This window comes from Planococcus citri, chromosome 5, assembly GCF_950023065.1.
Source record: "Planococcus citri chromosome 5, ihPlaCitr1.1, whole genome shotgun sequence".
Classification (NCBI taxonomy): Eukaryota; Metazoa; Arthropoda; class Insecta; order Hemiptera; family Pseudococcidae; genus Planococcus; species Planococcus citri.
The window spans coordinates 47,238,523-47,250,826 of NC_088681.1; the positions used below are offsets into that span (position 1 = coordinate 47,238,523).

A 12,304-nucleotide genomic window follows, 5' to 3' on the forward strand; every position below is an offset into this window, starting at 1 on the left:
TTCCTTTAATCGAAAAGGTTTCTGACCGAACAAGCAGACAGCCAGGGCACAGATTGAAAAAAAAGGCACCTTGATCGTGCGAACTACCAAATCACAGCAGCCATAGCTTCTCACAGGTGTACAGTGTGCGACTATCACACGAACACCAGGTGAGAAACTACATACAGCATCTGTTACACGACGATGACGACGTACCAGGCACCATCATACACTATACAGCATCGCAGACCCCCCTGCCCTTTCTCTTGCCTTCTTATATCAGCAAACTCCTCGCTCAAGTTACTCTAGGTGCAGTAATTTTTCAAAAAACCGAGCTAATTCTCTGCAATTTTCACCTTTCACCTTTGCACACGAGGCCCTACCACGTATATCCTTGCATTCTCCTCGTCCTTGTTCAGTTCGCTTCGAATGGTCAGCTTTGAAATTCGTAATGGCAGGGGACAGGGAAGGGGGAGCATCTTCATCATCAACCATACACGTGTGTATGGAAAGGCAAAAATACATGCACACGCGTGCCTAACATTATCGGCCTGTTATGCCAAAATTACACACGTACGTACAGCAATTAGCATTAAGTGTATAACCAAGACATGACATTAATACTTAACACGAGAGGGGGGAAAAAGCACCAAGAAAGACGAAGATAGAAAGACGCCACAGAAGACGAACCGACTGATAAGGCAGTATCCCTTCGCCTGAGCCACCCTCTTCCGCCCCGCCCGCCTACACAGCCAAGCATCAATTTCAATTGCATCGCGACGACCTCGTTGCAATCTATTAATACTTATGACGCGGGTGCGGCGGCGGCGTCCGTTTGGGCGGCGCTTCCACAGTAAATTTTTTTAATATGCCACACGCCAACGTCCTAATCTCGTTTTCTCAAGCAACATTGTATCACAGTATGCTGAAAGAAAGGGCATCGCGACGCGGGCGGGTGTGGTGTGGTGGCGATAATACCGTATAATGATCAGGCTACGGTCTCATGACTGAGTGCACTGCATACTCTTACACGACCTCTCTTCTCCGCCACCCACTATTCTATGTATATGACTTTCTCGGTCGTTTTACGATGAAGCGGCGAAGCTAAAACGTCGCGACGTCGTCGGCCTGAATTGAATCGACGTGCAAATTCGCCATTTTCAAAAGGTTAAATGGTAGAAAACGAGAGTGTAAAGATCGAAGCAGGTGAAAATCGAATCACTTTGCGAACAACCAAATTGATACTTTCAAGCTGTCTCAGTGTCTCCCCATTATCCAGAGAGGGTTTTACAAATTTGACAAAATTTTTCACATTTGAATTTTGAAACACAATCATAACGTTATAATAACGTTATTTTAACTGCATAATAACGTTATCAAACTTAAATAACCTTCAGAAGATATATTATTTTTTTTTCGTTTCCGATTTTAAAAAACCGTAACCGAATAATAACGTTATATAACCGTTATTGTAACGTTATCATATCGTTATTATACGAGTATGACGAAGACCAAAAAAAAAAAATGAAGAATTACTAAAAATTGAATAACTTCATAAGAGAAGTTTCTCATTCAAAACTTCAATAACGTAACCATAACGTAAAAAAGGTAACAATAACGTAACATAATGAAACGTTATTGCACAGTTTTTCCAACATGAATCATGATAAATAATTTTCACTTTTACAGCATGAATGTTCGTCAATTGAAAAATAATTTTGTTACTATAACGTTATTGAAACACGACTGTACCGTTATAATAACGTTACTGAGCATGTAACAGAAATTTCCCATTCTCAAGTTGCAGTAAAATGATGGGAAATAATTGAAAATTTCCAAAAATTATAACGTTACAATAACCGTATTTTCAAGTCAATAACGCTACAGAAACGTTATAATAACGTAACCGAAATTCTTGAAAATCAATTCGAGTGTAAAATTTTAATCACACATCCAAAAAAAAAGGGTATTTTTCTCTCACACGATAGATATTTCATCAAAATCACAGAATCTTGCCAGAACAATTCTACAATTTTCCCCAGCCCACATGAAATAAAAAATTCAAATCGAAACGAAGTTATCATCTACCATACTAATGACATTCTATTCTTAGAAATAGATATAATTCGATTCGTGAAATTGTATTTCGACGTGCAACATGGAGAGAGAAGAGTGTGTGTGTAAATCGAAGAAAAAATCGAAATACACGTGAATTTACCAAGGTCGATGCGAATAAATTTCGAGCATTAAAACAGCTACTTTTGAAACGCCGCCGTTGAACGCGGTATCAAATTAGCAGAATTTTTACTCATCGTTTCGATTTCGAAGAGCTAAAGTGAGATGGCCGGCCATAGGGCGTCGAAATTTCGACGAAGAGGTAATCGATTCAAAAAAAACGAAAATACCCAAGTGCCAAATACGTTCGCGGAACAGTTACACATATACCTATGTATTGTATACATATAGACTGCATCGCACGATCGAACTTTACAATCGATATAAACATTGCCAAGAGGCAGAGTGGAGGGAAGAAGAATAGAAAAACTACATACATCTACATACGTAAATACATTTTCCACGAATTCGCACCGGTAGTAATGGTTGCACAGCGAACTGAATTAAGCTGTAAGCTCCTACTACAGAGTATACAGACACATGCTAAAGTTTACCACCACAAACAGATTGATGGAGCTTTAAGCTCGAGGTGAGGAGGCCAGCAGAAGAGAGAATTTCACGAAACTCCGTCACAACGTTTGTGTTCGGTTCGCGCATTCGCGTTTTTTTTTCATTTTTTTTCTTCTGCTATAACCATTTCTTTTCTATCGCGTCCGTGACTTTATGATCCTTGCAACGTGAACGGCCAAACGATCAGATTAAATTACACGTGTTTCCAAGTCGACCTGCCGACGCGCCAAGACGCGAAGATGACGACGCCGACGAGCGGAGCGGCGACGGCGGCGGGCAGAGTGGCTCGATATCGATAACAAGTCGATACGAGAATGAAAATTGGCTCGAGAAGTGGAGAGATTCCGCCGCCATTGCACGCAGATGTGATTCGTTCCTTCGAGGCATATCGAGAGCTACAACATAGCAAGATTGAGGACATTTTTTTCAGCTGCTGATGCTGAATGCTAAGAGACTGAAGATCGGATTCATATCGATCAATAACAAAACGACAACCAATTCGAGTGACCGAAAAATTTCCCTATGAAAAATTTTTTTTTTGAATTGACTGAATTTTTTCTACGTTACAAATTGCCACATCAAAGTTCGAAATTTACAGATTTTATTCGCAATTTTTTTTTCAAGTAACTTTTGTGTATTTTTCATTCGAATTTTCAATACCGAAGACACAAATTGGAGAAAAATTTTCCAAATTTAGAAACAAGATTCGCGAAACGAGGAAAATTCTTGACAAAAACGTCACGTCGAGCGATCGTCGCGACAATGTAGACACTCGATACGTGGCCTCGACGAGTTAATGGGTAAAGGTTACCCTTCCCCCTCTTCACATAACCCTCACACCTACAATTACGACTCGGTATAAATATCTTATTTCGAGAACAAGGCAAATACTTACAACACTATATCCGCGAATAACGTTCACATTTTCCCCTCCATGTCCATTTTCAATTTTTTTCTCAAAATAATTCGGTCTTCATTCGTATTTTCAGAGTCGAAACTGAAATACATACTTGTAAAATCTAAAATCTTTTCGTGAGTAAGTAAACCTACGCATACGTCTCCTGGAGGAATTTTCACGCCAACGATGATTTGAAAGTCAGAAAACAAAAAAAAAAAAAAGAATGAATAATAAATAAACGAAGGTATTTTTCTGCTTGAAAAAATTTCGCATTTCAAAAGTTCCTTTTTCTCGCTTTTTTTTCTTTCGTTTAGCTTGTTGCGAATGCTGCTGCGTAGTCGGAGCCGCCTTATCATCATCATCAAAAGAAACTTTCGAGCTTTTTTTTTTGTTAATCGTTTCGTTTCGAAGAATACCTATCTCGTACTTTTCGAATACATATTTTTCTCCAATCGATCGAATTCTTTTCAACAGAAGGCGAAAATATTTCTATTCTCGTTATAGAAACCAGCGAGGAGGCGCGAAAGATAAGAAAGTGTAGCGGTAGGGGGTGTAAAATGAAAAATCTGTCGCCGGAGAATAATTATAATAACTCGCCGATTTGTATCGAACGATGATATAAACGATGACGTCATTATCGATAAACATCATTATTGCAGTCGAGTCGCCCAAAAATATCCTACGTAGTTCGTCATTAACGAGAATTTTTTTTCAGAAAAATTTATCGTAACGAAGTACGAAAAAAAACACACCCCTCCCCCTCTGTCCCTCGACCTCGAAACGTTCACGAATGATTTCATCAATTTTGAACACATTTCGTCAACCATGCTCAAAATTCGAGATTTGATCACAAATTTTGAAAATAATGACCACATTTGAAGTGGATCAGTGGATATTTTCTCAAAAAAATGATACGATTTCGTTGAAATGAAATCATCTCTCAAACGTCCATCTTTTAGCACATCTGTAACACTGATTTTTCACTTACCAATCACACAATCCTGCGATCCAATCACAGTCGATATCGAGATCAGGCACGAAAAATCTCCACTTTCACAATCCGATCACGCATCCGGTCCGGAACCGCCGTACGCCTCTTGATACTCGAATCAATCGCGCAATACGAGAACGAAAGGCAACTTGACGCGTATACTCGCCAACTGATAACGTCGTTTAACGTACATACAGTACTACATGAAGTGGCGATGATAGACGCGTAAAAAAAATTAACTCGCGCACATACAGCAACAAAGTACAGAGGGAGACTATATAGGTAGGTGTACGAGTAGAAGAGCACAAAAAAAACACCGAAAAAACGAGGAAGAAACCACCCGAGAGAGAGTCGACGAGACACAACCAACCGACCAACCAACGTCGCAGAATAAAATTTACGTGAATAGCACACACATTCGCACATACATATACGCAGACTGGCATGGCACGCCAATCGACAATGTAAACATTGAAAAATTTTGTGCATTACACAACTCCTCATCGGGCCACAGGCTGGGCTCCGTCCGCCGCGCCACCACCGTTCTAATCGTTAATTAAGCGTACTCGTACTCGTACTCGCCGATAAGAAGTCAAGGTCAAAAACTTTCTTACTGATAACATCGCATCGCCATCGATACTCGCCTCCTTCGTCAGCAGCATCGCGGACGCCAGCCGGCGCCGCCACCGCGCCCCGAACTATATTATCGCCTTCGCTCCTCGTCGTCGTCGTCGTCGTCGTCGTCCGTCGTTCATCAATTCGCATCCAAGGGCGTATCGTCGTTACGAACAGAATAATTGCATACCACACTATTATTGCACAAACGTCCCATTTTTTAGAGGACTTTTAGCCGAATTCGCGAGAAAAATCCAACGTACACGATCCAAAATCGAAGTTTTTCGATCTGAGAAAATGAATCGTCTCATCACTAGGTCAGTGAATCGAAAAAAATTGAACCTCACATTGGAAGATCTCCTTGAGCAGACAGAACATGTCGTCGAAACCTCTCAAAACTCAAGATTCACAAGATTTTGGAGAAAAGACACCCCTGGTGGGGGGGGGATGAAAATTCAACAGGTGTCAAATTTCAACAAATCCCAGTCCATTCTCCTTTGAAGATCGTTCTGAAACCTCAAGCTAATTTTGGTGCCCGAAACGAAAAACCAAAAACAAGCAGAAATTCACAAATTCAGGTCAATGACCCTTTCAATCGGATGGACACCCAAATAATCACATCTTCGAGCAACACTTCGGCTGTTGAGGTTGATCCGGAAGAAGATCCGGCAACAATGTCGATGCACGACAAATCTACTCGCTAAAAATAGAGCTTTTAAAACAAATTTCCGCATCTAAAAAGGTTAACGAACTTGTGAACCGACTGAACGTTCAGTTTCACATCGACGATCAACATTTCGCTTATTCACGACGATGATGCAATGAGATAATACGACGATTTCGTTCATTCGGAGCAACTTTAATGGTGAAAACCTCGAGTTCCAAACCAAATTTTCGAATCAACCTGGGTCATTGACATTTCTATTTACTTCGATAAGCAATTTTTCTAGCCAAAAAAACACTTCAGTGGCTGAAAATCTCGTTTACGAAACTAAACTTCCAAATCAGCCAAGTTCAATGACCTTCTAGGTTCGATTATAACGTAAATTTGCATCGTTTCATCGAAATCTCATCCTTCAAATCCATTATTATTGATTCGCGGTGAAAAAATACGAAAATGCTGAAAAAATATTGAAAATTGTCCAAAAAGCCTCAGGATTACTGAAAAATACGAGATCCACTTGGTTGGAATACAAGTTGATTTTCCAACTCTGCAGGTATCTTATGATTAATGCGATATTTTGAGACAACCTCTCAACTAATAAACACCAGAACCTTCCCTCCTCACCTGCCCCTGAAGAACTTGCTAATCATTCTGCGAATTTCGATCAAAACATTATGTAGGAATTCCTTCTTCGCGCCTTATTTCGATCACGTTCGTAAACAAAACATTCCAAATGTACAAGGGGCATTACCCTTAAAGGTTATTGAGTAGCATTCGTCGTCTTTGTTGTTGTTGTTGTTGTTATCCATACTCTTGTTATTGTTATTGCGCGATCGTAAATGCGTTCCATTCACATACGCAGCGTGTAGTTTATCGAGCCAGGCTCGATCAAAACACATAAACAGGAACACCTCCTCGCTTCCATGTACGTAGGTAACTAAGGTACTTTCCGGCTATGGTGACGATGACTGCGACGACGACGACGACGACGACGACCTCACATCTAATACACCTTATTACATATGCACGTACTTCGACGACCTAACTAAAAAAGGATCAAAACAACTCCACGCACTCGTACTTACACCTAGACCAAGTTAATCACCTTCGCTCGTATCTCTCTCTCTTAACAGAGTCGTATTCGCGCGTGGTCTCAGAGTCAGAGATCCACGATTCAGAATAGAAAAAAATTCACCAGCGAGCACCACCGACCGGAAGCTCCATGTACGGAGTCGTCGTCGGAGCGCCCACGAAACCTCACACAATCAGTCTCAACTCTCAAGCTACGAGTAGAACCAGATTCGTATTCGCAATCGTATACAACACGTCTTCTTCGCGATACCGCCAACCTCACCTCCCCGCTGACGCACCTTCCATTCATCGCCGCCGACGCGACGCACCATCGTGCGCCGCCGTGCCCGTTTATAACAGTACTTGGTACGCGGGCGCCACCTTTGTTAAGAAAACAGAGCGAAAAACAAGAAATACTGACAGACGGCGCTAGTTTATGATATTCTTATCTTGTGCACGATTTTTTTTTATCAAAGACGATTGAATAACATAACAGTATCGTCTGTACTAGGGCCACCGCATCGCCCACTTATTCTAATCATTCGTCATTTTTATAATACGTAAGTATAATACGTATATAGTACCTAACCTAGGTACTCGAATTTCATATACTCATTCTCATCATCACACATTCCCTAATCGACCATCTTGACGCCTTCGCAGAGACAGCGATGGATGTACTAGATTGTGGATGGCGTCGCCTTGGACGCAGCTTCATCGCCACCTTCGATTTACATATCTATAATCTCTCCTCGGGAGATCTTCTGTCAAATTGGACGAACAGGAAGCTATGGATTTATTCGAGCCAGATTTTTTTTGAGGTCAAAATGTTTCCATTTTGGGAGACAATTAGAAAAAATGAAAATAAATGAATGGAAAATTACAAAAGTTGATTGAAAAAAAAAGGAACCAGGAAATTTTGACAAAAAAACATACCACTTTTGGCATAAATAGAAAACAGGATTTTTTTATGGCAGTTTAGGGTAAAAAAAGAGTTTTTTACAATTTTAGCAAAAAAAAAAATTTTCGATCATATTGGCAAAAACACAACCTTTTTGACTATTTTGACAAAAATTCAGATTTTTTCAAAAATTTTGACAAAAAATGGGACTTTTTTGCTAATTTTGACAAAAACCGAGACTTTACGAAAATTTGGGCTAAAAATGGGACCTTTTTTTTTAGCAATTTGACGAAAAACAGGATTTCTTATGGCAGTTCAGACAGAAAGCAGCACTTTTGATAATTTTCGTATAAAACGGATACTTTCCACAATTTTGGAAAAATACAGGACTTTTTTTTGGGGGGGGGGGGAATTTGACTTTTTGACAAATTGGCAGGAATGGTACAGATTTTACGAGAATCTTAATGAGGTTTCTTTGACAATTTTGGTTGAAATGAGACCCGCTGTCCATTTTGACTGAAAACCGAGCTTGTTTCGACAATTCTGACAAAATACAGTACTTTCATCAGACAATCTTGAAAAAAAGCACCTTTTTGGCAATTTCAACAAGAATGAAGACTTCATAAAAATTATGGCAAAAAAATTTTTTGAAAATTTTGACGAAATTATTTTTTACCATTTTGGTTAAAATGAGACTTTTTTTTGTCAAATTTGACAAAAAGAAACGGAACTTCTTGACAATTTTTGCACAAAACGGATCTTCTCGACAATTTTGTCAAAATATAGGGGACCTTTTTAAAAATGTTGACAAAAATTGTGCCAAAAAAAGGAATTCTCCACAATAATACCAGTAACCTTAATTTTGCAAATTTGGTAGAAGTTGAATACTTACATTTTAAAACAATTTTAGCAAAGATGGGGTTTTTGACAGTTTTGAAACAAATTGAAACTTTTTGACAATTTTTTTTTACAATTAATAATTTTCACAAAAAACATCTACCTTTTTGGCAATTTTGACAAAAATTAGATTTTTTCGATAATTGAAGGCCAAAAATACAATTTTCTGAAAATTTTGGTGAATTTTTTTTTTGCAATTTTGGTTAAATTGAGACTTTCTTGTCAATTTTGACAAATACGTAATCGGAACTTCTTGACAATTTTCGCACAAAACGGACCTTTTTGACAATTTTGACAAAAATTAGAATTTTTTGATATAACTGACAACTGTGGCAAAAAATAGAATTCCCCAACAATTTTGGCGAAAATAAGCACTTTTTTGGCATTTTTTTTTCATTTTTACAAATTTACTTAGAATGGGACTTGACTGCAGTTTTTTCATAATTTTCACACAAAACTGACTTTTTTGAGAAATTTGACAGAAATTAGAAGTTTTCAATAATTGTGGCTAAAAATGGAATTTTTGGACAATTTTGGCAAAAATTAGCACTTTTTGACTATTTGGAAAAAATGGAACCATTTTATAGCAATTTTAGCAAAAAATGAGGTTTTTCGACAGTTTTGGAGAAATTTGGAGTTTTTTGACAATTTTGGTTTAAACGAAGCTTACTGTCAATTCTAACGAAAAAACTAGCTATTTTTGACAATTTTATCAAAAAATAGGACTTTTAGACAATTTTAGCCAAAACGAGTCTTTCTGACGATTTTTCCAAAAACAAAGTCTCGTGCCACAAAACACAAACCCTGTCCTCACACCTTCGCGAAAAGTTCATCCTAAAATACGACATCCCTTCGAACACATCTGCAGGGGGTGCGAGGGAAGCCTTCTATAAACCATACTTGGACGAAAAAATACGATTATTTACACACGCGAGCACGATGTTCATTATTCGCGCGCGCTTAAAACTGAATTCTAATTGGGTCGATGGCTTTTCGTATTCGTATATAGCTGTCCACGTCTCACTACCTCACCTCTGTCCGTCGTTCTTTTCGGCTCTCTGTCGGACTGTTTCTACGAATACATAAATTTTACTTCCCCTTACACTACACCAGAAAAACCTTGAAAGTTGCGCGAATACGAGCAAAAATATACCTACGTGTAAACAGTGCACGTCAATCGGAGCGCCGCACGTGTCGTCGACGTATGTAAGTACTTAGGTAGCTTGTCTACCGGAGCTATAAAAAAAAATGTCAACGATAAGGATACCTATTACCTACCTACCGTAGGAGGATATAGAGGGGGTCGATCAGAGGAGACATTTTGATTTGTGGACAAGTCTCGTCAACGCGAGCTGAAGGATTTTGTGGTATGAATCGAGGTGTATTTGGTTTGGTTTTTAAGGTCATTTAAGCTTACCTACGTGTTGGTCGGTCAATACGCTAGATAAGACCACGCGAGGAGGGAGGAGGGAACCGCACACTACTACGAACTTTTATATCTATACCACACACACGGTGTTCCAAGAATTTAAAATGACCATTTTCTCGCAAATTTACAGACCAAAATTTGATATTTTCTTTCTCTTGCTTTCTTTCGAAACATCTCTCAATCCTACGTATCTCGACTGGATCGTTGGATAATCACATCTGAAGCATTTTGCAATAAACCACGAGTATAAAAAAGCTTCCATCAACACATCCATCTCATGCAAATAGTACTCTGAACCATTGCTTGACCTATCAAGTGCCAACACACCCTCCTATATAAGATCTTTTCGCATCCACCTCCACCACCCCCTCCTCCTCCTCCTCCACAGCTTGAGAAACTAAGTAAACGACGTCGTCGTCGACATGCTCGACATACCGACATGTCTTTCGTACGTCGCTCGGGATCGTTTAGAAGCGCAGCAATCGTAGTCGTAAAAATTGGTAGGCATGAACACGCGGCCTCGATGACCTCGTCCTTGACGCTTCCTCGACCAGCCTGCCGCGCGCCGCGCGTGTTGCGGTTCAATATTCGACGAAAATTCTATCACAGCTTGAGCCAAAGCGAGCCAAAAACCAACAAGAGCAAGACGCGACCAGGATATGGCGACAATTGCGTGTATTTTAGATAGTATATGCGTGCGCCAATATTAGGTACCTACTACCTACCGCCATAGAGAGCAAGAAGAGCAATAGAGGTGCCAGGCAGGGTGTATAATGGTGGGATCCATCTTCCATCTCACAACAAACCGTGTACGATGAGAAAAAATACCGGTTGTGCACGTGGCTCGCGAGCTGCGTAGTACCAGTCGCAGACTCGTAGTAGTCGATTCGCAACCAGTATCAAAGAACCACGTGATGGATGAAATCGCCATCTACTCGTACACGAAGCTAGCTCGCGATTATCACATCGCATCGTGTGAGTAGATGCGGAGGCTGAACAGACACACAGGAAGCTGTAGGTTGAGTCGATTTGTGAATGGAAATTGTTTCTCATGGGTAGCATCGCACGTACGAGTACGAGTACATACATATATCGTTGCAAAGAATAGTGAGAGAGACACTCGGTCAACGTTGTAACAGATGCGAAAGCAAAAGCACGAGAAAAGTGGCAACAGGCGAGAGGAGGCAGGGTCCGCAGATTAGGACGCCTCTCTCCTTTAAATATAGCTGCCACATACTAAACGCAGATGCTAATAATACAACGATCGAGCGAGGCACGATGTCGATTATGTTGGCAAATTATCGTCCATCCGTCCTAGTCGCCGGTCGTGTTACAAAAAAAAAAAAAAAAACACCGAGCTTATTGTCAATGAGGCCACAAAGCGCGAAGCGTAGGTTTTTCCTGTGTGTTGTACGAATACATTAATTGAATTCTCTATCTCTCATTCAACAATATTCGCGAACCAACTGTATAAGTAGTTTAATACTCGGATACATTTACATACCAGTAGGCAAGATCGCGAAACATGGCTCAACAAAGGGGGCCCCAAATGAGGCGGAGAGAAAAAAATGTCCGAAAAATGAACCAAAAAAAAACCAATAAAACCAAATCAAATAAGCAGGAAATAAACAAACTCGGAAAATGGAAAATTTCGCGAATATGTCGAACGAAATGACCGAAACAGACAAAATCACACACACACACACAAACTACGAAGTTTCATTTTCAAAACAAAAAATACAGCATTGCTTCGAGTTCATTGAACTCGAACCTTAAAACAACGTCTCGCCATTCAAAACACAACGACGAGCCTGTTTCTGACACCACAAAGAGATGGAAAAGAAAACACGATGCTAGAATAGCTAAAAAGAAAACAATCAAAATAAGTGGCAGGTAAAAATAAACTAAGTAAAACGATAAACGGGTCATCGGGTAAACTTACAGACCGAAAACCCCAATAGCGATTTGAGAAAAGGCTGGAAAGACTACGCTAATACGAATAATATTGCGATTAAGTCCATCCAATTCGACGAACATTCCAAAACCTCTGAATGGTTTTTTCAAAAACAACCATCTAATTCACCATACCAGTAAATCATTTCCATTTCCACGCACACAGCTACTCCGATGGACTGAAATTCCGTTCTGTCATCTACAGGTAATTCTTACCTATC

The 12,304-nt window shown here is 39.8% G+C and overlaps 1 protein-coding gene across 6 annotated transcripts in view; it reads right to left on the reverse strand.

The window, feature by feature from the left end:
* The window catches only part of Pdk1 (Phosphoinositide-dependent kinase 1), a 64,592-nt gene that overhangs the window by 17,130 nt on the left and 35,158 nt on the right, over window positions 1-12,304 (reverse strand). The window contains exon 1 of one of the 6 annotated variants that reach the window (XM_065368719.1): window positions 4,551-4,919. The exons of the other annotated variants lie outside the window; for them this stretch is intronic. The gene's annotated coding sequence lies outside the window, so the exon portion shown is untranslated. Of the gene's footprint in view, window positions 1-4,550; window positions 4,920-12,304 lie in introns of those variants that run through there. 6 annotated transcript variants of the gene reach the window in all.